The sequence below is a fragment of the Amborella trichopoda genome, chromosome 2 (assembly GCF_054954075.1).
Source record: "Amborella trichopoda isolate Santa Cruz 75 chromosome 2, AtrichopodaSantaCruz75HAP2 v2.0, whole genome shotgun sequence".
Classification (NCBI taxonomy): Eukaryota; Viridiplantae; Streptophyta; class Magnoliopsida; order Amborellales; family Amborellaceae; genus Amborella; species Amborella trichopoda.
The window spans coordinates 717,249-723,248 of record NC_142337.1 but is presented as its reverse complement, the minus strand read 5'-3'; positions in this window follow the sequence as shown (position 1 = coordinate 723,248).

Here is a 6,000-nt window from a genome sequence, read left to right as displayed (position 1 = left end):
TAAAAATACTTGTGTTCATAAAATAATTTTCTCTGACTTTCGTCCAAGGAAGTTAGTGTACATTGTGTTCCATTGGAAGTGTCCTCTTTTTTAATGGTCAAGGTCCTGTTGGAATGAACTATCTAGAAGTTATCGTTTCGATTCATTTTTTACTTGGAATGGAAAAAAGGAATGCTTCAAGTATTAAGTCATGGGATTGTCTATAATGAGACCATTTGCTTTTGATACAAGAAGGTCACACTTATTTACAACTATCTGATGTGAAATCTAATAGCTTGAGTATGTCACAAGGTTGAAAAAATTTCTTTTGAAATTTGAGCTTGGTCAATAGAATTAATGCATCAATCTAATTTCACATCCAGTGGTCAAGATTGATTGTGACCACCTTATAATAAGATAAATAGTTTCATTGTATACTTTTCCTTAAGTCATGTTGTTCTACCCCACCTATTTGAAGGAAAATTTGTGAAAATACACCTATGAGATTAACTGTTTATTATTTACTCGTATGTTTGAAATAATATTAAATGCCCATCAATATTTACTCATGTGTTTTAAAATCATATTAAATGTACGCATAAGTTTGACTTAAAATAGTAGAAAAGGAGTAAAATATTAAATAGTTGAAATGCAAGACGTATTTTTATAAATTTTCCTTGTTTGAAAAGCACCAACTTGAATGATAATATCTTTCAACCCTATCTCTAAGCCCCAATTTCAATAGATTTTTTAAAAAAGGAAAAACATTGTTTTTCCCTTCACCCTTTAAGAGTGAAATCAATGTAGCTTGGTCCGCTCCACTATTCACAGGTTAACTCCCCCTTCGTGATTCGGTTTATTGACAGTATCATTGTTTTTCACATTATCATCATCATCCAAGACTTATCCTAACTATTTAAAGTTGTTATACGAGTCCCGTTCCATCATTCTGTTCTATTAAAAGTTATACCCTCACTCTGAAGAAATGTTTTTCACATATTTCTTAGAATTCTCTTCAGTGGAGTTGTTGGGCCGCCTACACAGATGTGAGTGACCATAAAGTCCCATGTGCATCAAAACTGGCTTAATCAATCTCAAGCCAATAGCAAGAGTCCGATGAGCCCCAGGTTCTTTTAAGAATCTCATAATTTCTCTCCCCCACCCATTCATGGGTAGAAAATGTCATTATTTGGTCTGCTCGATGCTGTCTCCATTCACGGATAAGGGCCATTTCTCTCTCCAATTCTACTATTAAGATTTATAAAAAATGTTTTGTGTTAGAATGAGACCATTTATCTTAGGTGCAACATTGTCATAATTAATCTTGATAATTGAATGAGAAATTGGGACACTGTATTTATTCTATTGATCAAGTTCAAATTTCAAAAGAAATTCAAACTTTGTGACAGACCCAAAGCCATCAAATTTCATATCGAAAAGTTGTAAGTAATTGTGATCACCTTGTATCAAAAGTAAATGGTCTCATTGTATACAACCCCCCCATTTTAATTTTTTTATTTTGAAAACGTCAATCCCTGCTTTTAGATTGAGGTGGCAAAGACATTGTATTTCCTTGGACAAACAATATAGTGGCCTCTTAAAATGATGTTATCCGTTTTTTAATTAATTGTAATTGTTTTGTTTTCTTACTTTATTTTTTCTCAAAAAGAAAAAAAAACTTGATTTGAACCCTGGCCCATGGGCTGAGAGAGAGACAGCTTTGGGCTTGAATTAGTTTATAAGAGTTGTGCAAACAAAATCAATCCAATATAATTCCAATATAATTCCAATATAAATATGACAAATACATACACCTTTTATTACACCACAATTAACTATGACACACAAAAGCATAATGAAATGCAAGAAATCACATAGGAGCACAAATATAAATACATGTGCCCAAGGCTCCACAAATGAAATGAAACATAAACTCAAGGCAAGCAACTGATAAAAAGAGCAAGTAGACATTCCCCTACAAGAGGTGTATAAGAACAAATGCTCACGTGGGCCAAGAGGTGTATAAGAACAAATGCTCACGTGGGCCAATCGAGATGCCATTTGTGGAAAGTGGCCAATGAGAAACCGGCAGGTGGCACTCTCAAGTATTCGAAGGAGGTGGGGTCCGCCAGGCAACCATTGTCACTGAGCAACGACATAACAATAAGCATTGCTAATAAGAGGGAGATCTTGTGAGAAGCCATGGCTTAAGAGAGGAGAGAGAAGGGTTTAAGAGAGAGGAAGGAGAGAGAGAGAGTAGAGAGAAGGGTTAAAGGGAGAGGAAGGAGAGAGAGAGTAGAGAGGGTTGAGAAGAAACTAGTGGTGAGACATTTGATTAATCCTTTCTCTAAACACGCATCCTTTTTCTATTTTCTCACTCTAAAAACGCAATCTATGTAGCTGCCAAAACGTGCATGCCAATCTTGTACACCGTTTCCACTGATGAGCGCATCAGGCACGTCTTGGAAGATGAATTGCATTTCCAAAATTTCTTTGATTATATGCTCCTTCGTTCATTTATCCCATTACCAAAATCCATCTAGGAGTATTTTTAAGACCCACCTGAAATTATGCGAAAGTAACTTTCCTGGAATGGTGATCAACCTAGAAACAAAAAAAAAAAAAAAAGCTGAAAAAAATTGTATATTATGAGACCATTTACTTTTGATAGAAGGTGGTCAGAATTGATCTTGAACATTGGATGTGAAACTAGTGATTCTGCGTATTGACACCAACTCAAAACTTTGAAAAGAAATTGTCTTCAGCATTATCATTATTATTCAAGCTTTAAACCAACTATTTGGAGTTACATTCCATCATTTTATTTTACGAGCTATACTATCATTCAGAGGAAATGCTTTTCACATATTTTGTAGTAATTCCCCTCCTCAGTGGAGTTGTTGGGCCGTCTACATTGATGCGAGTAACTCAACAGACGATAGGTCCCTGGTGTAGCCAAACGGACCGAATCAATCACAGGCCAATAACAAGACTTCAATGAGCCCCTGGTTCCTTTAGGTATCTCATAATGGGTGCAAATTGACTCATGAGAATGCATCTTTAGTCATATTATTATGGTATATGATAGTATATTTTAGGATCAATTTGGATTGCCATTTACTAACGAACAATCTCGTTCTTTCCCCCACCTGTTCATGACTTGGAAAAGGACATTATTTGATCTGCTGTCTTCATTAATGGATAAAGGCCGTTTCTCTCTCATCTTGTATTATCAAGATTTATAGAAGATGTTTCTGTGTCGGAGGTCACTTTTAAGTAAGGTGCACCTGTAAATTTTATTATAAGCTGTAATTATGGTGTAAAAAATTATTAGGATGGCCTTATAATCTATTTACCTCTCTAATTATGAATTTTGTAACTTGAAAATTAATTTAAATCAAGTAGGGCTACAAATGCGTGAAATTCTTGAAAATAGACCGTCTAAATAATGTGTTGCAAGATGCACTATTTTTTGGACTTCAAATATTTATTTATTTATTTATATATTAACCTCTCGATGTCTTGATGATCAATTAAAAGGCTTTCAAATATCAAAAACATCATTTTCTGATGGATTTTTACGTGTATCTTAATTCTAAATTTTAAAGTTGTGATCTTATATAAACTTTTTCTTTTTATTATTGTATTTATTTTGTTTTCATGCCTTATTTTTTTCTTAAAAAAAGAATAACTCTATTAAAAAGCAATCTGTGTAGATGCGAAAACGTGGATGCCAATCTTGTGCACAGTTTCCACTGATCAGCACATCAGGCACGATTCCAAATATTTCTTTGATTATATGTTCTCGCAGGAATTCATTGTTTATTTATCCCATTATGCGAAAGTAACTTCCCTGGAATAATGACCAATCGAGAAAAATAAATAAATATAAGCACTCAAATGTGAGCCCTTCAGCTTTTCTTACAAACATGTGTTAATATTTAATTTTTTATTAATTCAAAATCCAATTTTTTATAATTTAGAAATGGACATGGTTAGCATGCAGCCAGCCCGCATATTGTAGAAATGTGGGCTTGACAATAAATATATTTTTTAAATATAATTTGGTCCCCATTTTTAAAGAATGTATAATCTTTAACATGGAGATTATGAATATGACAAAAAAAAAAAATAGAAACTACAAATAATTATAATTGTTTTGAGATGGATCACATATTTGCATCTGTCTTTAAGATGGATGCGTTATACCTCTGGACCGCATGAAACAATTCTTCTTTAGACATACTTTAGATTTAAATTTATATATTTAGGAAAGGAAAAAGTTTATATAAGGTTGCAACCTTAAAATGTAGAATTACAAATGCACCTCAAAATTCTATCGGAAAGGCTGTTTTAATGTTGAAAAACCCTCTAGTTGATCATCTCAACATGCAGATGTATGAATATGAAAAAAAAAAAAAAATTGTGTCCTAGAAACAGTGCATCTTGCAACATATAATCTAGATCGTCCATTTTCAAATACTCTTATCCATCCAATTTCAAATTGGGTGATTGTGAGCGTGCCCTGACTAGAATCAAAGTTTCAAAAAAAAAAAATTTCCAAACTTCGTGCCACACGCTAAGCCATCCAATTTGACATCTAATGGCTAGTAACAAATTGGACCTCCCGATAAACCTGTTTTTTAGCCAAACAAATCTAAAAAGACATATCTTTTATAAAAGCCATCCTCTCGAACTTCTAGAGAGGGAAAGGCTTCATGGAGGTGAGCGGTTACAGGGAGGAGAGATAGGTGTTTGGAATAACACAGCAGGAGAGAGAGAGGAAGAGAGAAGTTTGGGGTATACAAGTGATGAGAGAGAAAAGATTGGGTTTAGAAAGAGCATGTCTTTCTCACATTTTTTTAAGTTAAAAAATAGGTTAAAAGTGGCTAGGGGTTAGAAGATATCTTTTGAAATGTTGGGTTTATCAAGAAATAAAACCTAAAAATAGGGGATATGGAGATATTTTTCCAAAAAAAATATTCTCAATAAAATATAATGACCAAAATATCCTTAAGAGTTTCAAGTGGTATTTTTGTCATTATATTTTATTAAAAAATTCTTTTAAATATTTTTTAGGTGTACCCCAATGAGAAGATGGCACGTATAAAGTTTCACATTCATACAATTTATATAAAGAAACAAAAAATAAAATACTCTGGGCTTCGGATTTAGATCAAACGGTGAGTGGTTCACTTGATCAAAATTAGTTGGCTAGATGGTAGGGGAAGCATACATCTTCTATGCTATAGGGGAAGTATAGAAACCTTTCCATTAAAAAAATAGGAAGAAACAGTTTTGAGAGAAGGAGGATATGAAAATCTTTTTTTCTTTGTGCCTCTCTAATTAAGATATAGAAACAATAATAGATAATGATGGATATAGAAATCTTCCATTAAGATATGAGATATCTCGCTCTCTCAAATTAATATATAGAAACAATGTGGAGATACACAATCTTAGTTATACTATGCATATCTTTCTCTCACTTGAATTTTATTGATCCTATATATATTACTAGAAGGGCGCGGTTAGCATGCGGCCAGCCCACACATGTACAATTGCAGGCTTGGCAATAAATATATTTTTTAAATATAATTTGATACTAATTTTTAGAGAATATATAATCTTGAACATCAAGATCATGAAAATGAAAATATGAATAAAATTTGAAAACTATAAATAATAATTATATTAAAAAAACATTTAAGATGGATGCTTCATACCTCGGGAGCGCATATTGTACAAATGTGGTCCAGCCCGAATGAAACAATTGTTCTTACTATAATCAAATAAGTAAAATTTTCATATTTTTCAAATTTTAGATTGTCTGTTCCTTCTCTTTCTAATGATTAATTGGGCACCATAGGGCTTAAATTAGGGATAGGTACCCAGTTTAGCAAGTTTGAACCAAAAAATAAAAGAAAAAAATTGGCGAGGACTTGCTTGCTCAACTTTTAAGAAAGGTTGACATAAAATAAAAAATAAAAAAAATACAATATCTAATTATTATCAACTTTA